Source organism: Panicum virgatum, chromosome 6K (assembly GCF_016808335.1).
Source record: "Panicum virgatum strain AP13 chromosome 6K, P.virgatum_v5, whole genome shotgun sequence".
In the NCBI taxonomy this organism is placed as follows: Eukaryota; Viridiplantae; Streptophyta; class Magnoliopsida; order Poales; family Poaceae; genus Panicum; species Panicum virgatum.
The window spans coordinates 36,712,550-36,735,322 of NC_053141.1; the positions used below are offsets into that span (position 1 = coordinate 36,712,550).

Below are 22,773 nucleotides of genomic sequence, written 5' to 3' on the forward strand. Positions count from 1 at the left end.
AAATCTAGAGGTGAACTGGGTCCCTCTATATGAGACGATTCGACTGGGCACACCATGCAACTTCGCTATGTTTTCCACATAGAGTTTGGCTAGCTTCTCTCCGCCATAGTTGGTCCGTACGGGTATGAAGTGAGTTGCTTTAGTGAGTCGGTCCACTATTACCCATATGGAGTCGTGTCCTTTCTGGGTTCTGGGCAGGCCTACCACAAAATCCATTCCTATTTCATCCCATTTCCAAACCGGAATGGGTAGGGATTGCAACAATCCTGCCGGCTTCTAGTGTTCAGCTTTGATTCTCTGGCAAGTATCGCAATGGGCGACGAATCGTGCAATATCTGCCTTCATCCCATTCCACCAATATTTCTGTTTTAAGTCCATATACATTTTAGTGGATCCTGGGTGAATGGAGTAGGCCGAGTTGTGGGCTTCATCCATGATTGTTTGCCTGAAATCTCCTTTCTGGGGCACACAAATTCTATCTTTATACCACAACGTTCCCCTATTATCCACTCTAAAGTCTGGTGCCTTATTTTCTCCAGTCTGCCTCCGGATTTCCATCAGTCCCTTGTCCGATCTCTGGGCTTTCCTGATTCTCTCTTCTAGAGTGGATTGAACGTTCAGCACTTGGCTGGAGCCTCGAGGGACAATGTGCACATTTAATCGTGCCATTTCGTCTCGCAAATGGTCATTCTTGGGCCTGTAGGACTTCCGACTGAGGGCGTCGGCCACTACGTTTGCCTTCCCCGGGTGGTAATGAATTTCCAAATTATAATCCTTGACTAATTCCAGCCATCTTCTCTGCCTCAGGTTTAAGTCTGGTTGGGTGAAGATATACTTCAGACTTTTATGGTCGGTAAAGATTTCGCACTTATTTCCAATCAAATATTGTTTCTAAATCTTAAGTGCGTGCACTACGGCTGCAAGCTCCAAATCATGGGTCGGGTAGTTTTGTTCATGAGTCCTGAGCTGACGGGAAGCATATGCAACGACTTTCCCATCTTGCATCAATACACAACCCAATCCTTGTCGGGACGCATCACAGTAGATGACAAAATCCCGATGAATATCCGGTAGGGTCAGCACTGGGGCGGTCGTCAATCTTCGCTTCAATTCCTGGAAACTCCTTTCACACGACTCTGTCCAGGTGAATTTCTTCTCCTTCTTGAGTAGCTCTGTCATGGGCCGGGCTATCTTGGAAAATCCCTCAATGAATCTCCGGTAGTACCCAGCCAATCCGAGAAAACTCCTGATCTCACTGACATTGGCTGGTTGCTGCCAGTTGGAGACTGCTTCGACCTTCTCGGGATCCACTGCCACTCCTTCTGCGGTCAGAATATGACCAAGGAAAGCTACTTTCTCCAGCCAGAACTCACACTTGCTGAATTTGGCGTATAGCCTATGCACTCTCAGCTTTTCCAAAACTACCCTCAGGTGTTGTTCGTGCTCCTGAATACTCTTCGAGTAAATAAGTATGTCGTCAATGAAGACTACGACATACTTATCTAACTCGTCCATAAACACTTTGTTCATGAGGTTCATGAAATAGGCAGGTGCATTTGTCAGCCCGAAAGACATCACTGTGAACTCAAACTGCCCGTATTGGGTGACAAAGGCTGTCTTCGGGATATCACTCTCCCTGATCTTGAGCTGAAAATATCCGGACCTCAGGTCGATCTTGGAGAAGTACTTAGCTCCTTTTAACTGATCAAAAAGATCATCGATCCTGGGAAGGGGGTACTTGTTCTTGATAGTAACTTCGTTCAGTGCCCGGTAATCAACGCACAACCTCATACTTCCATCCTTCTTTTTGACAAATAGGACCGGGGCTCCCCAAGGCGATGAACTTGGCCTGATGAAGCCAATCCGCTGTAGTTCCTCTAGTTGTTTCTTTAATTCTGCCAACTCGGAGGCTGCCATCCTATAAGGTCTCTTGGCTATGGGGGCGGTTCCAGGAACAAGGTCAATGACAAATTCTACGTCCCTGTCTGGTGGCATACCGGGAAGTTCTTCGGGAAAGACATCGGGGTACTCATTCACTACTGGGACTTCTTCCAAGTTCCTGGTTTCCATACTGAATACCATCGGGTTTGCTCCACTTTCCCGGGTGTGGCAGGTCACTCGGACTCCTTCTGGGTTTGTTAGGTGTACTACCTTGTCCGTACAACCTATGAGGCCATTATGTTTGCTTAGCCAGTCCATTCCGAGGATCACATCTATCCCTTCTGACTTAAGTACTACTAGGTCTGCTAGAAACTCTACCCCACTTAAATTGATCCTCACCCGTAGACAACCCAGTTGACACCTGATGTCTCCTCCGGGCGTCCGGGTTAATAGGGGTGTTTTTAGTAGTACTGTAGGTATTTTATGTTTCTCCACAAAACTCGAGGATATGAATGAGTGTGATGCTCCAGAATCAAACAGTACTGTTGCAAGAGTTGAGCTGACTAGGTACTCACCGAGTACTACGCCCTGAGCTCCTTGAGCTTCCTGCGCGTCGATGTGGTTGACGCGGGCTCGTCCGAAAGACTGCTGGGATCGCCTCTGCTGATTGTTGTTGTTGCTGCTGTTGCCACGGAGGGGCACTCAGTTGGCACCGGTCAGAACTGGCTTGGGTCCGTTCACAGTGTTGGAGAAAGCTGAGGTAGCCGGCTTGTTCTTGGCATAGGGGCAGTCGGCGATGAAGTGACCCATCTCACGGCAGTTGAAGCAGGCCCTCACATTGCTGTTGTTGTTGGTGACTTGGCTCGCATTACTCTGTGGGGCCCTCATGGTGTTCTGGCTTCTGGGCTGTGTGTTAGGGGCTCGTGGTCCTGTTGCTTGGGACTGAGTTCTGTACTGCATTGGGGCTTGGGACCTTGGTGCATTGTAGCTGAAGCTTCTGGCCTTCTGGGAACGATCCTGCTGGTGGGCCTTGCTTTCCAGGAACTTGCGCTTGTTATCTTTTCTTTCATCACTCTTTGCCTTCTCGGTGAGGATTGCTTTGTTCATCAAGGTATTGAAGTCAGGATAGATCTGAGGGGTGAGCAGGGTCCTGAGTTCGGGGTTTAGTCCCTTCTTGAACATATCCTGCTTCTTCTCGTCGTCGTTCACTTCTTCCGGTGCATAGCGAGCCAGTTCCATAAACTGGTGGGTATACTCCTCCACCGACATACTTCCCTGCTGAAGTGCGCGGAACTCATCTGCCTTGCGCTTCATGGTGGCCGAGGGGATGTGATAACGGCGGAACTCCCTCACGAATTCATTCCAAGTGATGGTGGAGGCATCTCTGGCAGCAGCGCAATAGTTCTCCCACCAGGCTAAGGCAGTCCCGGTGAGTTGATGTGCTGCCAAGAGGACTTTATCTCGATCCTGGCACCCAAACGGCTCGAGCTTCCTCTGGATTACGCGGAGCCAATCATCTGCATCCAAGGGGTTGCTGGATCCGGCAAAAGTGGGTGGCTTGGCCCTCAGAAAAGCTGTCCGCTTGTCATTAAAGGTCTGCTCTCGTGGCTGCCTGTTCACTAGAGCATTGGCCAGTGTCTCTAGTATGAGAGTCTGGTTATGGATTATTTGTGCCAGGTCCGCGAAGGGTGGTGGTGGTGGTGGCAGTTGTGCATCATGATTTTCTCCTCTGCCCTGACTCACTTCTTGCTCTTCCTGAGGATGGTTTTGCCCATTAGGACGAGCTCCTGCATCAGCGGCTGCAGGGTCCCTGACGCTGGAGGCCCTCGTAATGCTTCGGGAAACCATCTGTAGAACAAGCGGGTTGGGACTACGTTTAGATGATGTTTAAGTTGTTTAATACGTAAAAGGCAGAATCAACCTTCCGCCGAAAGGCACGCACACAACAAGCACACACAGCAAGGCAAACAAGCAACTTTATTAAAGCGCGGTAGGGTACAACACGGGGACACGACTAGAATGCGTACTACACGTCCGGGTACAAGTTCATACTAGGGTACAACTTAAACCGAAAGGGCTAGAGGGGTACAACACTGGGGTAGGGTCGGACATTCTACTCGCGGGGCGAGTCTTCTTCTGGGGCGGTACGTGCGAGTAGTCCATGCTCGCTGTCCTCTAAGTTCCCGTTCTCTTGGGGTTGCGCAGCAGCTTCTCCTTCTTCGACAGCAGTAGACCCATCGGGATTCTCGGGTGGGGCTCGAGGGCTTCCAAAGAGCGTTCCCCATCCTATGACGGGTGTCCCGAGTAGAACATGGTCTTCTCCGATGGCCGGAACTGGGGTCCCACTTCTGGTCCATTCTTGCATGCGCCGGTCTCGGGCTTGTCTGAGGCTCTCCTGTGCCACTGCTTCACTGCTGATCACGGCTGCGGCTCTTGCCTCGGCTTGGGCTGCTCGGACCTGTTGGAGTCTCACCGCGAGCTCAGCTTGCTCGGCACGATGGGTCTGCTCCCTCAGCAGGTGGGCTTGTTCATCGAATAGCTCATCCAAAGCGGCTAGGTAGTTAGCCACTTGATACAGAGGGTCCTCTTCATGGCGGCGCCGTTCCCGGCTTCTCATGCGAGCTTCCCAAACAGGGGTTCTGATGGCCGGCGGGAAGAACCTCATTGGTGTGGGTGCTAGGTGTTCTTCGAAAATCCGGCATAGGTACCGAAGTGCCTTTCTGACAGCCAAGGGATAGGTGTCTTGGTGCCTAAACCCTGTAGCGGCCACTCGCCAGGGCTGGGTGTTGGGGTGGCGTTCACTTCTGGCGATAACTATGATCACCCTGCAGCGGAGAGTGCTATGATGCTCGTACTCTCTGCTGTAGTACCTTGGGTGTTCCGTAACGCCAAGGCTCTCCAGGGCGTTGATCAACAGGCTGGGGAAGCCATGTGCAGCTTGGCAGTCGCCCTGGGTCCATCCTTCCTCAGCCATCTGAAAACAAAGATATGGTGAAAAACTTGCACAATTATTTGGGGTACACCAAGGGAGTAGATGACATTTATTATTACAACACAGTGGGGTACAAACTTCATGGTACACGATTATTAGGACACGGTCCAAGCTGGGGTGCTACTCATATCATGGGGACTCTTCCTCACTCCGGATGGGGCGCTTCTTCAGTGGGAGGCACTGTTCTATGGTGTCATCGGTCTGAGTACCCTTATCCCAATGGGTTTCCTCGGGCTCTTCTTCTTCGGTCTGAGTGCCTACATCCCAGTGAGTCTCTACGGGTTCTTCCTCTTCGTCTTCCTCTATCCATCCACCTATTCCCCAGCCGTACCTCTGCATCCGAGCTTGGAGAGCGGCTAGCGAATCCTCGGCGCGTGTGGCTCTTGCCTTTTGCTCTTCCAGTTCTGCCTCTTTTCATCCATTTGGACTTGGAGGGTGGCCAGGGAATACTCGGCGTGTACGGTTCTTGTCCATTGTTCATCCAGCTCCTGGGTTGCCTTTTCTGCTCTGTGGACTTGTTGCTTCAGTTGTGCTGCTTGCTCGCGGTAGAGCTCATCCAGGCTGGTGAGGTAGATGGATAGGTGGGATACTGTGTCCTCCAGGTCTTCTTCTTCCTTTCCGAGTCCTCTCATCCGGGCGATCCAGGTGCGTCCTCTCCCTTCAGTTGGCGGAAAGAATCCCATAGGAGTCCGCTGAAGGTGATGTTTGTAGATCATTCGGAGTCGTCGCAGGGCTTTACGGGCGGCTTTCCGATAGGTATCTGGGAAACGGAATCCAGTGGTGGAGATGAACCAAGGGTCCACAACTCCGATGCGTTCCAGGCTGAGTATCAATAACTTAGGAAGGCCGGGCTTTGTGAAACAGATTCCGCCGATCCATCCATTGTCAGCCATCTGGAACAGGGCAAGAACCAAAGGTAAGTGTTTGTGTAAAGAAAGGGTTAAAGATAGAAAAGTCCTAAGGTGAAAGGTCCTGAAAACGGGTTTCGCTCCTAGGGTCACGTCCTACGGCCAACTTACGGCTCTGATACCACCTGAAGCGTCCCCTCATAAGAGAAGACTTAAATGTGATACAAAACACCAGTCCCAGGAGGCTGGTGCCACATTTATTACATCAGATGGTTCACAACCGTACAAACCTTGGAGGACACTCGATACATATAATAATAATAATTAACCAAGCTACAACATAGCACCAGACCGCAAACCACATGGGGTCTAGCACGGGCTCAGAGTATTGCGACAGCGGAGGCATCTTGACAGGGCCGATTCCACAGGCAAGGTTGGGTGTAGAACGATAACCCTACTCAACGTCGTCTGGCACGAAGTCTGGGTCTTCTTCTGTAAAAAGTAAGAGTGGGGTGAGTACAAACGTACTCAGCAAGTCCATCCACACCCACGGAGGGGGGTTATATCAGAATAATATGCATAGGTAAATCAAGGATAAGGTTACGGTTTAATTTACAGAAAAACTATACTTTATGCAGGGGTTCATTTAACAGAAAACCTTTCTTAGAAAATCAGTTTCTGTAGTAATACGGAGTTCAAGTTTTCAACGGTCGAGTGGTTTGCACGAAGGTGGAGTTAGGTGAGATGACACACCAACTCGGTCCTTAGACACGACAAGATGGATATCTCCCTTCTCTGCCCTGCCTCAATGGCACGAGCACACCAAATGGCAAATCCGTAGAAATGCCATCCATCCCGTCTAAACTCTCTTTACAAAAACACCACATTTATCCCATCCCATACGCACACATTTTCTTTATAAAATAAATAGTATTCTGAGTAAAGTCCTAAGCGTTCTAATATCGATTAACGTCCAAGCAAATTCAGACATTAATCTAGGTGGTCAAGGAATGGTCATCACATATCAAGGGGTGGCTATCCAACCGTGTTTTCATGCAAGCAAAACACATGCAATTTATTAAAACAGGCCATCGGGTTGTGTTTATAAAAACTAGGACAGAAACATGCATCAAAGGATGGGGTTGAACTTGCCGTCTTCGTAGCCTTCGGGGATGTCCTGTCCTTCAGGCTCGGGGTCACGGAACGGGTCCTCGTTCTCCTGCTCACAGTACTGCTCGTTGACGGGCTCTCCTTCGTTCACTCCGTGGTCTACAGCACACACAAACAAGTACCCAATCAAGACACAGAACTTAAAGATTTATCGTTGAGCTCGAAACGGAAACACATAAAATATAGAGTACGGAGTAATATTTTTGAGTGGTTTTCTAATGGCATGGCCAAAACTAAGTTACAAGAGGCGTGGTAAAGTTTCGGGTTGATCAGAGGTCGTTTGTTACATGAAATGATAGGTGGCAGGGAGAGTTTAGGGGTTAAACTGGAACCGGGGGCTTATTTGTATTTATTTTTGAGAGGCCAAGGGCTTGATGGTAATATCTGATAATGTTAGGGTCACTTTTGGAAAGAGCAGGGACCTAATTGGGATTAATTTTGTTTAGTAGGAAGGTTTTTCTGCAAAAAGGGAAAACAGAAGGGCCTTTTTAGGAAAAGCTTATAAGGAGTGGGGGTTCTTTTTAGAAAACAGGGAAGGCTTTGGGGTTTTGGGCAAAATGCCCCTCCTTCTTCTACCCCCTGACGGGGCAAAACAGGGGAGAGGCTCAGGGCGCCGGCGGCCATGGGCCCGCGGCCCTGGGGCATGGTGGCGGCCGGGATTAGGGGGAAAAGGGGCAGGGCGTCGCCGGGGTTCGATTCCCCTCCTCAATTTCAGAGGAGGGGGCCCACGGGGAGGAGCACGGCGGCCATGGCCATGGCGGGTCGGCGGCGGCCGTGGACGGCGCGGTAGAGGTGGCCAGAGGCGGATGTCGGCAGGGGAAAAGGGAGGTGAAGGGTCCTAGTACCTACCTCGACCCTTGGTTTGGTTAGGGAGGTGGCGGAGCGAGCTGGCCACGGGAGCAGGCGGCGGTGGGCGAAGCGGTTCAAGGCGGCGGTGCTGCTGCGGCTCGGGAGGAGGCGGGTGGTGGCCGTGGTGGTCTGGGGGTGTGGGGGAACGGTGCTGGGGCCTTCTTATAGGCCAAGCAAGGCGGTGGGGAGGGCGGTAGGGCGGTGGCCGTGGTGTAGCCGGCCGGCGAGCCTTGCGGGCACCATTAATGGTGTTTTGGCCCCTTGCGAGTGTCACGGAGCGAGGCATGGGCGGCGAGGCGGCCACAGTTGACGGGACGCGAACGGCAGCGGCGAGCACAGGGTGGAGCTGTGCGGCCCAGGGCGGTGGCGCCAGCAGCGAGGCCGCGGCGAGCACAGGGCGGCGCAGCGACGGGCGGCGCGCGGCGTGGCCAGGCACGCACGCGTGCACGGCGTGCGGCGCGGGTACAGTCCGGCGCGCGGTGCGGGCATGCGGTGCGCGTGCGCGTCGTGGCTTGGCGCGACAGAGGGAGGCCGCGACGTCGTGCGCGTGTGCGCGGGCGGGCTGGTGCGGCGTGCGCCCATGTGAGGGCGGACGGTGCGGCGGCGGGCTGGTGCGGCGTGCGCGGCGCATCGAACGTGGGCGCGTGCGCGCGCACGCGCGAGCGCTCGCGATTGAAGGCGCGTACCGCGCGCGGGGCGGACGAGCGGTGGCGAGCCGAGGCGGCCACGCGGGAAGGCGAGGTCGGGCCGAGACGCGCGCGCGGAGGAGAGAGGTGAGGCGCGCGCGGGGTAGGCGGGCCGGGCTGGAGCGGCTCAGGCACGCGACGGGGAAGAAGGAAGAGGGGAGAAAAGAAAGAAAAGAAGAGGGGTGAGGGAAAAAGAAAATAGGAAAAAGAGAAAAAAGAAAAGGGGAAAAAGAGAAAGGAAAAGGAGGGGGCGGCGCGCGCCAGCGGCGACTACGGCCGCGGTCGGCCACGCGTGGCGTCGCCACACGGATGCGGGCCACGGGGAATGGGGCACGCGGCCAGGGGGAAAAGGAGGAAAAAGAGGGAGCGGGATTCGCGGCGGCCGGTCGCGACGCGTCGCGTTGGATGGGAAGAGATGGGACATGAAATGAATTCGGGTGTCGGTCGTTCAGGAGAAAATCTAGGGTTCAGGGTTTATGGGAGATTCGAGCTCAACGACTAAGCAAAACAGTTTTAGCGCACGATTTAAATTAGTGAGTTTTCGGGATGTTACAAACGATCTGCCTGCTGGACATCTTGTGTTGAGGAAAATGCCTATATGCGAGTATTGCAGTGCTATAAGGTTACCAAATGAGGGTCTCAATTTTTATTGCAGGCAAGGAAAAGTTAATATAGTGAGCACATCAATTCCTCCTGATCTTCGTCACCTATTTACAAGCCAGTCAGATAGAGATGCCTTGTATTTCAAAAAGAATATACAATACTTCAATTCTCATTTCTCGTTCACAACCTTTGGAGCTAATGTGAACCATAAAGTCGCTACTGCAGCTGGTGAACATTTCACCACGATTTCACCTTGATGTTTATGTACATCCCTATTTGTTTTATATAAATCCTTGCTGATTTATTTATATTAATTTGTGTAGGTACTGGTATATATACTTTCAAAGTGCATGGACAGATTTATCACAGATTGGACCAACTCAGACCGGGGAAGAAAGGCCCACGTCATATGCAGTTGTACTTCTATGACACTGATGAGACCCTATCACAAAGAATCAAAAGATCACCCCATCTTGATTCAAAATTAATTAGGTCTATTCTTCTAATACTTGAGAACAATCCGTATATTCGTGTGTTCAGGAGTGTGAGTCAGATGCAAAATTTGGACGAGTTGAAGATTGAATTGAACACCAGTATTTCTATTGATCAGAGAAGATATAATGCACCTGCAATGGACTAGGTTGCGGCTCTCTGGCAGGATGGCTCTGATGAAAAAAACAAATTTAAACGGAGTATTATGGTTTTTCCAGATTCTGGGGGACCACAATTTATAAGGGCGTACCATGGTTGTTATGATCCGTCAGCGTACCCTATCCTATCCCGGTGGTGAGACTGGCTGGGAGGACAAGAGTATATTGTTGGAGGAAATACCTACAGTACACTTTCTGCGAACTAGACGAAAATATACAAAGCGAAAATCTGAGGGTATGTCATCTATAATATTAGTTGTTGGCTAGTATATTATACATTATATTCATTTATAGTAATGTACATTTATATCTCTATAGAAAACAGATGCTCCGAAGGGTAATTCGCAAGCAACTTGTAGATCGGGTGTTAAACAGAAACATGTAGAAACAGCAAGTAAGATGTCACGGGCTGGTGGTTCGGCCACAATAATACACTTTTTCTTGCTTTTACATCATGTTTTTATGATATTTAAAGTGCTTTAACTACGATTTTCGTGCAGTTCAAGATCTTTGTGAGGAACAAGGTGACTGTGATGACAACATGGATGAGGACGGTGAAGGAGGTAAATTTTATACACGGTGTCTTGCATGCCTTTTCTAAAAAAATCATGTTGGTTAATTATAAAGTATATATTATATAATTAATTAATTATTATTATTGTTCATGTTTAAATAATAGGAGGTGGGGGAAAACATTTGCATGTCAGCACAAGGGAGTATTATTGCTATATGCTGCAGATCCGGAATGGAGTTTTTAATATATTCTTTCATGGTGGGAGGCTTTTTCAGCAATGGATAGTGGATATATATGTCAAAATAGAAAATATGCGGTTAGATTGGTACTCCAATCCAGAACACCAAAAAATTATTAGAGCAGATCTATATCAGGTATAATTAATTAGACTACTAGCATTTATCAGTACTCTTATGAATTTTTTGATATGTGATGTTTGATTCGAGTGGATTTGTTTTCGAAGACAGGGTATAATGGACACCCTTGCTGCCGGAGAGCATACAGGTCTAAAGGCTGGTAAATTGGTTATTTATCTAAGAATTTTCCTGGAAGTGATAGAGATGTGCAGTGCAGATTTATGGATGCAATGTCATTAGTTGCTAAATATGGAAAGCCAAATTACTTTTTAACCATGACTTGCAACCCATACTGGCCGGAGATCACAGAACTTTTGTTGCCTGGGCAGACACCTCAAGATAGATCAGATATTGTGGCGAGGGTTTATCATGCAAAACTCATTGATTTCCATGACTTTGTTATTAAGAAGGGATTCTTTGGGAAAGTGGTAGCTTGGGCACATGTTACCGAGTTTCAAAAAAGAGGTTTGCCACATGAACATTTCTTGCTTATAATGGAAAGCAGTTCAAAGCTTAGTGGTCCAGATGATTTTGACAAATATATTTCAGCAGAACTTCCGGATGAAAAGAAATACCCTCTTCTCCACAAACTTGTCTGCAAACATATGATGCATGGCCCTTGTGGTGTTCTTAACAGAAATTGTGGTTGCATGCAGGATGCTGCTTGCCGTTTCAGATACCCTAAACAGTCCAGTGAGACCACGGAGCAAGGAAAGGATGCATATCCTATATACAGAAGACGGAATGATGGTCACAAGGTATTTATGCGTAAGAAGTGGCTGGATAACAGATGGGTTGTACCATATAATCTAACACTCCTGATGAGATATAACTGCCACATCAATGTTGAAGTTTCAAGCAGTATCAAGTGCAGCAAGTATCTTTATAAATACGTATACAAGGGCACAGACTGTGCATCGTTCGCAATTGCGAGTCAAAACCAGAATGGAGAGATAGAGATAAATGAAATTAAACAGTACAGGAAGGCACAGTGTATAACGTCTATTGAAGCAGTATACCGGCTCTATAGGTTTCCAATGTTTTCTATGTATCCCCATGTTTTACAGATGCAAGTTCATCTTCCTGGCATGCACATGGTGTCATTCAATGATGATGACAACCTTGAAGATGTGCTGGAACGCGCATAGGAACCAAAGATCGATGCTAACAGAATTCTTCAGAATGAACAGTGAAGATCCAAATGCTCGAAGCTACTTATACAGGGAATTTCCAGAACATTATATATGGAACAAGTCCGAAAAAATTTGGTCTACTAGAAAAAGAAGTTACCAGATTGGAAGGTTGGTGTATACGTACCCGTCTGAGGGCGAAAGATTCTATCTTCGAGTTCTTCTAAATCATGTTCGAGGTCCAACATCATTCATATCAATCAGAATAGTTCGTGGTGTGATGAGTCCTACTTTTAGAGAATGCTGTGAGAAACTTGGTCTTGTTGAAATAGATAGGTCACTCGACAATGCACTTAGCGAAGCAGTACCTTTTCAGATGCCATGTGCTCTCAGAAGAATGTTTGCCACAATTATGGTTTTATGCGAGTACACAAACATTCGTACCCTCTGGGATAAACATTTTGAATCAATGGCTGAGGACTATGTGCGTGTTCATGGAAATTCTTCAAGTGTTGAGCAATTTGTCCTTAGGGACATCGCGGATATCCTCTCCTCGATGGGTAAAGACATTAGAAATTATGGCCTGCCACATATGCATCAGTCTGGTAATATATTTTCCCAACTTTATTTGCGATACTGTGTTGCTATTATTATTGTTTACTGTATACTTGTACTTATAATTAAAATTTTGGCCGAACAAGTGAGACAAATAGAGATTATTATAAGGAACTAACTAAGGAGAGGAAAATTGTTGTATCTGATGAAGATATTAAATTAGCTGAGTCTCTCAATACTGAGCAAATGGAAGGTTTTAACGAAATTTTTGATCATATCATAAGAAATAAAGGGAAAGTTTTCTTTGTGGATGGTCCTGGTGGGACCGGCAAGACATATCTTTACAGGGCTCTTTTGGCCAAAGTTCTATCTACAGCCCGCATCGCAGTGGCTACAGCTACATCCGGTATTGCAGCATCCATCATGCCTGGTGGTCGTACGGCTCATTAGAGGTTCAAAATTACCATAAAACTTCAAGATAATTCTGTTTGCAACTTTACCAAACAAAGTGGTACTGCAGCACTATTGCGTGAGGCGTCTTTAATTATATGGGATGAGGTTGCGATGACACGAAGACAGGCTGTGGAAACACTTGACAGATCGTTACGGGATATTACAGGATGTGATTTACCGTTTGGTGGTAAAGTAATGGTATTTGGAGGGGATTTCAGACAAGTTCTACCTGTTGTTCCTAGAGGTACTAGAGCACAAATTTGTGACGCTATCTTGCTTCAATCCTATATATGGGATGATATCAAGATAATGCGGCTGATGTGGAACATGAGGGACTAGAATGATGTATGGTTCTCGCAGTTTCTATTAAGAATTGGTGATGGAATAGAAAAGACCTTCCCAAATGATTATGTGGATCTGCCAGATGATATTATGCTTGAGTATAATGATGATCAGTCTATTGATACTCTCATCGATCATGTGTTTTCTGATCTAGCTAACAACTGCACCTCCGTCAGTTACATGCGTGAGCGTGCTGTCTTGTCAACAAGAAATGAGTATGTTGATAGCCTCATGATGATTGCAAAGTTTCCTGGAGAAGAAAAGGTTTACTACAGTCATGATTCTATAGATGATGACTCAACTAATAACTATCCTCTTGATTTTCTGAACTCAATTATTCCAAATGGTCTTCCTCCGCATGAGCTTAAAATTAAGAAGAACTGTCCTGTCATACTTCTTCGAAATCTAGATCCTCATCATTGATTGTGCAATGAAACTCGACTTATAGTGAAGGCTTTTGAAGACAATGCAATTGATTGTGAAATTGTAAATGGACAGCATTCTGGAAATCGAGTTTTTATACCAAGGATTCCATTGTCTCCATCAGAGGATATTTCACTACCTTTCAAGTTCAAGAGGAAACAATTTCCAATAAGACTCAGATTTGGAATGACTATAAATAAAGCTCAGGGTCAAACTATACCAAATGTTGGGATCTATCTTCCAGAGCCTGTTTTCTCTCATGGACAGCTATATGTTGCCTTATCAAGAGGTGTTTCACGTTCAACTACATGGATGCTAGCTAAACCTAACAAAGATCTTGACCCCACTGGTAGAAGAACCAAAAATATTGTTTTCAAAGATATTCTACGGTCTTCAAAATGAAGGTATCTCATATGATGTATCTTTTTTTAATGTAGATGTTGTTGGTTATCACTAATACATTATAAATTCAAAGGGCCAATCTGATTGATTTTTTAATTAATGGAACTTTAATCGTTTGCAGTGACACCGGAGTCCATCATAAATGGGATATGAGTTGGAAATTAAATTCTGGCGACATGGTGTGAAGATTCTGCATCATTAAATTTTTATAATATGTATGTTAGATGTGGCATTCATATGTGGATTTTCTGAAAAATAAGATGTGCTACAATCAAAATATGACCAATGCAAATATTTTATTCTTATCCTTACCCTCCTATATAATTCTTGCGATGTCATTAATGAGTTGCATGTATGTATGGTCATGTCCATATGATCTGTATATCTCAAAATTTTCATTTTGGGTAAATTTGTATCGAACAATATACTAAATATTGTATCCACAAGCTAATGGTAGATGTGGCTATGAATACATATTTTTTGTAACATAATTCTTTTATTTGTTTTTTCTAAAACACGTGCGTGCCGCACGTACACCCTACTAGTATGGTATAAGAAAGTGTGTCATTTTCTTTTAAAACGCACATAGGTTTTTTTTATTTATGCCATTATATTCTTCGTTGTACTCAATGGATCGGATCTCTACATGTTCGCTAGGAAATCTAGAATCCTTAGATGACCTTCAAAGTCTCAAACGCCAATTTTAGATATTGTCTCAACCACCAATATATATGTACATAATATATATGTATATTACACCATAAAAACATACATAGAATGCACAGAAATATTTCACAAAGCCATCCCTCCAAACCAGATTCCCTGAACGAGCAATAGTTTAATATTGAAAATATGTTTTCAGTAAAGATCACAACTTGAACCCTTAAAACGGCAAAAAGTGGCATAAATTCCCAACTGATCAATAAAAAAGGTTGTACTCCCTCTGTCCTGAAATGTAGGGCGTCCTAGAGTTTTGTAGGCAGATTATGAAGGTAGAGAAAAGACGCATATACCCCTTATTATTATATTGTTCAGTTAATCAATTGTTTAGTTTTCAGTTGCCCACATTGAAACCAAGAAGATTAGCATTCTTTTTTTACTCCCTTAACCTACCACAATTGATTTCTTTACAAAACCAGCACCAAAACTATTGAAAATATGCGTTTTAAAGGACCAGATTTCACTTTGAGGCAAAATACTAATAACAATGCTACTACTAATTCAAATAGATTGAAGACATAGCAAAACGAGCTGAACCAAACTCAAGTAAAATTTTATTTTACTTACTAATCAACGCTCCGTCCTCGTGAAGAATTGATGCAGTGCAGATCGTAGTCGAGGCAGCGCAAAATGTTGTCAATCAGCTTCGAGCGGTCGCGCAGTTGTGCTGGTCAGAAACCTTATTGCCGCCCCTCGTGCAGGCTTCACGACGGCAAGGGATCGGAGTTATTGCTCACCCTACTCCTCAGTGCACGCCAAGAGAGGTCGGCGAGATGCAGCAGCTCAAAGGCACAACATAGTGGAAATGTGAAGAACCACAAGGAATTGAACTGTAGCCTCACCTGAATGCTCTTAGTCCATACAGATAGGGGTGGCTGCCCAGAAGGAGCCGTTTTCCTCTTTAATTATGCCCATAAAAGATATTAAAACACATCCAGGATGATCAGAGAAATTAACTGTGTATTCTGGAATTAATCGGGCATTAATTAGCACTTAATCACTGCACAACGGTTCAAACGTGAGAGACACAAGTGGCAATACACTAGTTACATGAATATAAACCCGGATACTCCGGATATATGTCTGGATACTTTGGACATGGGTTCGGACATCTGATCGAAAATCCGGATACTCTGAGTATATGTCCGGATACTCCGGACGACATGGCTTCGGACATCCGATCAACAATCCGGTTACTCCGAGTATATGTTCGGATATTCCGGAGTCAGCCACATATTGCTTTGAAATTCTCCTTAATGGGCCATCCAAATTCCAATAAAAATCAAGAAGACTAGCATGCCTTTTTGTTAAAAAAAACTCTAAAATGTCTTATATTTGGTAGAAATTTTAAACCCAAAGGCAGACACATGTGGTCCAGGATTACTGCCACGTGCATGCCCAGAGAGCATGTGAAATCCACTGCAGCGCACCTGAACATGCAAATTATATTGGGAGACCATGTGACTTGCTTCGAGCCTTGTACCAACCAGCGTGCGGATCCAAATTGAACTTGTGGCCCTCTGGGTAGTAGTATTCCCCGACGTAATATGCTAAAGCGTGTGGGTGTAAGAGCCTCTCCAATAGTTTTCAAAATTTTCTTTTCAAATTTTATTGTTTGTTAACTTCTCAAACAGCTATGGAGAAAAAAAAATCCATCTTCGAGAGTTCCTCACTTTTACTTTCAAAATAAAATTTGTTTGAATAATTCAGGAACTATGTGGACGATGACGGATGATGATGAGCGGGTTGGCCGGGAACGGCGGCCGTCGGTCATCGCCGCGGATCGGGTTCCGGACGAGGTCAGAGGTGGGCGTCCTGGACGACGGCTTTAAGTGGTGCAAGTACGGCAAGAAGGCAGTCAAGAGCAGCCCCAAGCCCCCAACCTGAGTTACGCATATGCCATTGCCGCCCAGCACGCATGCAGATTCCTCGGTGCACGAACTACTACTACTGGTGCTCGGCGGAGGGGTGCGGCGTGAAGACGCACATGGAGCGGGACCGCGACGACCCGCGCTACATCGTCACCACCTACTACGGCGTCCACAACCACGCCGTGCCCGGGTCTGGCGCGCCCGCCGCCCCTGGTGGCGGCGCCGTGGAGCGCGCCCGCCGCCCCTGATCTGTGGCCTGTGGGGGACGCAGCTCCATGCCGCGGCTCATTCGTCGGAGTCGCGATCGGCCACTGCTAGCTTTCTGCGCACAACCATGTACGATAGCGCGGGGAAGAAGAGTAATGAAAAAAAAAACTGCGGGGAGAGGCGATCGGGATATGTGGAGGTGTGCGTATATTTACGCGCAAAAGAGATTAATTTGTCAATTGTTAGAGATGGAGAATTTTTGGAGAATTTTTTTTGTTTTTTCAAAAAAATCATGGATGGAGAAGAGAGATGATGAACTCTTTAGTTGCTACATCTTTAAATCCAATCGCTTTTTTGTGGTACTTTAAATCCAACCGCTATCTACTCCGTCCGAGCAAACCATAGACACCCTGCAATTTCATCTTCTCACTACTACATAAATCCTGCAATTTAAATTCAATGAAGCTTTAAAAATTGCAAAATTGGGTTCTCTATTCTCTCCTCTATCATTATGTCAATTTTTATAATTTTTTATCCACATGTACTACCTCAATTGAGTGAAAAAAGAGAAGGAAGAAAAATCTATGAAAAATGTAAAACCGCTTGTAGAACAACTGAAGGAGATAAAATAAACGAGTTTGGTAGTTGGGGGAAAGCTAGATACCCGATTTTATAGTTGAGGAATGAAAATTGCGCCAGTTTTTTTTAGAGGAAAAGTAGACTTTTTTTCTTTACTATAAAACTTACGGGATGGGCTCAATCAACATTTAGGCCTGGGCTTTATAGCCTCCTTCCTCTTTTGTTTTTTCTGGAGAACGTGGCCTTATTCTCACGGGCCAGGCCAAAAGCCCGCGAGACGTGAGAATAACCGATAACGCGTCATGTTCTCTGGAAGCCGGCCTCGGCAAATGCGTCATCTCGCCATGTTTATTCTCGTGGGCTTTGCGGCATAGGAGACGGTGGGCCTTTAGTGCCGTACGACGGGGCCTACAAGGGCCGAAACTAAGACAAAAATGGGCCGTAGCGTGGATAAATTCTCCATGGGCGCAAAACACTATCGGACCGGCGGTAGAGACGCCGGCGGCGCTGGAGGCGGCCGAGATGATCGAGGCGGGCAGAGCACGAGCACACTTTGCACTTTTACCGATGGATGGAGGAGCGTGAACCCCAACCCTAACCTCGGAAGGTAAAGGTATCCCCTCTCGGCTGTCATCTCAGGTCGGAACAAGAACCGTCAACCACCACGCACACCACCTGTTCGACGAAAAGTTCACGAGGACGACTGGTGGGTTGGACCAGCCGACAAGGGCATGGAGTGCGTGCCGCTCCGTTCTTGAGGCAACTGCACCTGGAGGGCATGCAGCCGTTGTGTGCGTCTTGGTGCCGACAGATCAATGCAGGGTTCGCAACACCCCCCCCCCCCCCCCCCCCCCCCGACATTTTGTCTACTTTAATCTCTCCATTTCTGGTGCCCATTCGATCTTTATTTCTGCCCATCTCGTGCGATGCATTGCCGACAAGAAAAGGCGCAGCTGATAAAATGCTGAGGCCGGCTTCACGAACTGAGCACATCAAGATGCTCCCCTTAACTTTATCCCTATTTGCACGTTGAATGATGGCACAGGGACGATAGGAAATTATTGTTTAGGTGCAGATCACCAATTGGTTACCAGTATAAGGACAGCATTGTTGGTGCATTAGCTGTTACCTTTTCTTGCAACCTGCTCCGGTTGTAACCTCCCCTGCAGTTCCCTACTTCACTGGTCTAGTAGTACAGATAACTATATAACATCACCAAATCTTACCAGGAATAAACGGATGGGAGGGTGGGTTCCTAGCGATTCAATTTTGCCAAGCAAAACCTGGTTGGTTGTGTCAATTCACCCCGAAAGTCTGCTCTGAAATGACCATCCTAAAATGCGTAGTTTACTAGCTAAGCCCAGTTAGGTGGTGTCTGTAGAAAAAAAGGTGATGGATGCATTGCTCGGAAAATTCCGAAGAAAGCTTATCTCGTTTTGCAAATTAGGAGAAACTTTCAACTATGTGTAGCCATCACCACTTGCTAGTACTCTGTATTACCCTAAAGTTAAGCCTTTGATTAACAAATTGTCAAAAAGCTCCCCTCCTTTGTTAAATAAAGGTGAGGACAGGGAATGTCTTGGGAGTGCCAAACACTCTCTCACATCACCAATAATGCACCATAAAAAATTCATACAATCAATTGAGCCTCCCCCGTATCAACACAGCCTTGGACATTTGCATCAGGAGAGTGACGTGGATGGAGAAAATTATAATGGCTTGTTGCTGGTGCCATCTCAGTTTGCTCGGCTGATTATCAGTGATATGTCTACCTGCCTTTCTGCCAAAGTAAAGAACTATTCAGAACACTGACCATTGGTCGATGCATTGAATTAGACCACAACTTGATGAAGAACAAAATTACACAAGATTCAGTTTTCTGAAGGTTAGTAACTGAAAAACCATAGGAAATATTTGCCAGTTCATTCTATGTTTATGTCATCCCATACAATCCTAAGAAGTTCTGTCAGGTAGATTAATATATGTTTTAGTCTTAAGCAAATAACAGGAACAAAGATCTGATTATCTGAATATAAGGAAATCAAATAGAACTCGATATTGATATTTCAGCTTTGGAACTAAGAGCTATTACTTGGAAGTGATACTTAAACACTGTAACAGCAGGCATTAGTAATCTTCATGTTGTGCAGCTGAACTGTTGAACTTGGACAGTCAAAATTGCAGCTTATAGCTTTAATCATCGTTTTCCTTCAGACACTCATGTTGGAAACCACAGCATAGGATGGAGAGCCCAGCTGAAGGGCAGCTGGATAGGCAGAATCCAAGGGCCAAAAAGATTCGTGGCCTGGTGCCCCTTAGCATGCAGCTTCGACGAAGCTGCAACCAGCAAGTAAACAAATGAAAGGCCATTTGCAAAGTATAGGTACATGTCAGACATATATGACATTGTTATTGCCAATTAACTATGTTCAAACTGTTATTGTCAATTAACCAGGACTGGTGGGTGGTGGCTAATGGATGTCTTGAGATAACTGCATTCTACCATGCACACAAATAGAGATCCATCAACAAAACCAAGAACGAGAAGGTATTAAGTCTCACTGAAATTTTTTGTAATTATGTGCACATGCAAGACCATGAACGAGACCATACTTTGGAAGCTTCATGCACAAAAAATAGATTGAGAAAGCGCTGCCCATCTGTCTGTCAGCACCTGTTTGTGATGATTTTTTTATGGCAATTACAGTTTTTTTTTTTTGCATCCAAGCCCAACGTGAATTAAAATATTATACTCATTTTAAACAGGGTGGCGTCCAAGCAACATGAAGCTGTTCCACGCAAGTGGGAGGTTTCTCCTTGTCCCCAAATGTGAAGTGATATTGTTTGCCAGGTTGCAATCAATCCAATTTACAATCACATACCAATTATCTTTCTGACTTGTTTGGCCCCCATTGCCTGGTGCAGCGGTAGAGCCTACCGTCTGTAACCGGAAGGTCCCAGGTTCGAGCCCCAGCCTCTGCACATTTGTGTGGGTAAGGCTTGGGGCTTAAAAACAACCCTTCCCCAGACCCCGCACAGTGCAGGAAGCCTACGGCACTGGGCACGCCCTTTTACTTGTTTGGCCCCCATTGCACCACTGACTCTTCTTGTGGCCTTATCCCTGCCCTTTGGCTATAAAAGTAGACTCAGCCTCACTCCCCTCTTTGCACCAGCACTGCTGTGTTCCTGTTTCCCCTTCTTCTAGGGTTAGAAAATAAGATGAGGGTTCAAGCTGTGTTGTGCAGAAGTGAGCTCAGTGCTATGACATGAAATTCAAGATCTGATCTATACAGCCAGGTAACTAACTAAACCAATTATGTAAGATAAGTTTTCATCTTGAATCTTTTTTCTGATTCTCATGTGTAGCATATACAGTTAGTACTATGATCTGGTCAGCCTCGCCTGTGAATATTTAGCTTTGCTTTCTGAAGATTAGTTGATTTCCTAGATATCATGGCACAGCAAGGGATTGTATACATAAACACCTTTATTTGTGTTCATCTAGATCTCTTTCTTTCTCCGTTGGAATTCGATGCTTTGAACTTTTGATCCTTGTGGAACATGAAATACAAGAGCCAGCATAGATCTTGTTATGGCTTGATCGCATCATTCTTGGTCTGTTATTCTAGTTTGAATCATCTACACATCTTTCATCTTATTGCTTCTGTCTTTGGTGCATCTCACATATATGCGCTCTAGATCTGTTGAAAATCCCTACATAAGGTTAATTATAAGCTGCCACTAAAATATGAACACTACACGGTAGTGATAACATAGCAAGTAGTTATTATTTCTTGTGTGCTATAGTTGATATATCATCAAACTAATTTCTATCTGTTATTTGTAGGTTTTGCATCTGGGGGCAGCAAGCTAGAGGCGGCAACTGCATAACTTGCGATAAACTTGTGAGATTTCTTGAGAAGCTATAAATATCCAATTATCATGAAAACTTTTTGGAGTAATTAGACACATAGTTTGTCATCTATTATTGGCCTGTTCACCTTGAAAACTCTGTACTGTCAAAACTAGGGAATGTTTCACAGGGAAACAAAACTGTCATTTGCATGGAGGTTTTTTAAGTAAAAGTAAAACATCATTTTGACAGAACCTTGCCATCCATGATTGCAGTGCCCCTTTCTAAGCCATTTTGTCACTAAGTTTTCAAAATTCTTGAGCATCGGCATTTGCTCTCTATGATATCTTTGAGGAATTACTGGAGTGCATTACTAAGTATTGACTAAAGCAGCTATACATATTAAACAATGTGCTGTTGAAAAGTAGCCATAGATGTTCTCATATATAATAATTATGTTATGGCAATGGTTGGGAGACCTCGACATGTAATGGAGCTCTTGACCAGGAGTACATACCTCATATATGATGCATAAAAGATGTGATAGGATGAATTTCTACATGTTATGATATGCACTAGAGAGACACAGTTATAATGTCCTTACGTTAATATGGAGCTTCTCTGATATATGATGTATTGGTAAAGATTTATGCAGTATCAGAGTTCAGCATCCATGCACCCTCCGTTCCAAAATGTAGGTCGTTTTGGCTTTTTTAGATTCATAGTGTTTGCTATGCATCTAGATATAACATATGTCTAGGTACATAGCAAAATATATGAATCTAGAAAAGTCAAAACGACCTACATTTTGGAACGGAGTGAGTACTCATTTTACTTGCGCCAAAGTATATACTTAATTGATATTGCATATTGAAGTGACTAACTAGTAGGTAGCGATAACGATGTAATATATGCTTCCTCCTCTGAGAAACATATATGCTCATGGACTCCCATGGATTAGTTGAAACCATGCAAAGGGTCTATATGACTATATAGTCATGCAGTCATGCCTGAGAACTTTTATAGTGAATTCCATGCTGTTCTTAAGATATACCTGAGAGAGTGCATTTTTTCTTGACCACCATGATTGATTTGTTACAGGTTGGACCATGGTCGTGCCGATGATTTTACCGCAAGTTATGCAGTTGCTGCCTCAAGCTTGCTGCCTCCCTTTGCCAAACCAGCAGGGATCAGATGAAATTCATTCATATAGAGACCTTCCCTTCCATAACCATGTATTGTAGTTTTATCCTGAGAGATCAAAGAGAAGAGTGATGCCAGAAAGCTTTGTACGAGCTATCAGTTTTTTTTGGCAAAACTAGCTTGCTAGCTGTTCATGTATTGTTACGTTGTTGTCCCCCATTGCTGAAAACCTAATGGAATACTTATGTTGCCGAGTTTGTTTTGTTTTTTTTTTGTAATTTTGCATATTCAAAATTGTTCTACGACTAGTATAAAAATTGAATGAGGTATTCGAACAAGTACAAATAGAGATTGGTAGTTGTTTTGCCCCCCTAAAATTGTTTGAGACACTCGTGTGATTGGATAGTAAATGCAGAAAACAACATGCAAGCATGGTGTGTGTTCATTATGCTTGGTGTGCAGTTCAAATGCATCTCAAAAGTTCACATTAGGGAATAGGGATCCAGGCAGAGTGAATAAGAAACACAGCTACAGGTTGCGCGAGGA

General features: G+C 45.3%; 3 long non-coding RNA genes across 5 annotated transcripts; all 3 read left to right on the forward strand.

The window, feature by feature from the left end:
* The first annotated feature begins 9,000 nt into the window (after nt 1-9,000).
* LOC120639198 lies at nt 9,001-9,419 on the forward strand. The gene is made up of 2 exons (XR_005661318.1): nt 9,001-9,257; nt 9,353-9,419. It is a non-coding gene; the product is annotated as an uncharacterized LOC120639198 (long non-coding RNA).
* A 4,397-nt stretch (nt 9,420-13,816) lies between these two features.
* Nucleotides 13,817-14,105, forward strand: LOC120639199. The gene is made up of 2 exons (XR_005661319.1): nt 13,817-13,856; nt 13,976-14,105. It is a non-coding gene; the product is annotated as an uncharacterized LOC120639199 (long non-coding RNA).
* A 3,611-nt stretch (nt 14,106-17,716) lies between these two features.
* On the forward strand, nt 17,717-22,489 carry LOC120712427. Of its 3 annotated transcripts, XR_005690878.1 has the most exons (6): nt 17,717-18,053; nt 19,446-19,614; nt 19,687-19,779; nt 19,998-20,528; nt 21,079-21,136; nt 22,186-22,489. It is a non-coding gene; the product is annotated as an uncharacterized LOC120712427 (long non-coding RNA). The 3 variants fall into 3 exon arrangements; XR_005690877.1 differs by lacking the exon at nt 17,717-18,053 and having other exon boundaries at nt 18,093-19,614; XR_005690879.1 differs by lacking the exon at nt 17,717-18,053 and having other exon boundaries at nt 18,093-19,581.
* The last annotated feature ends 284 nt before the right edge of the window (nt 22,490-22,773 follow it).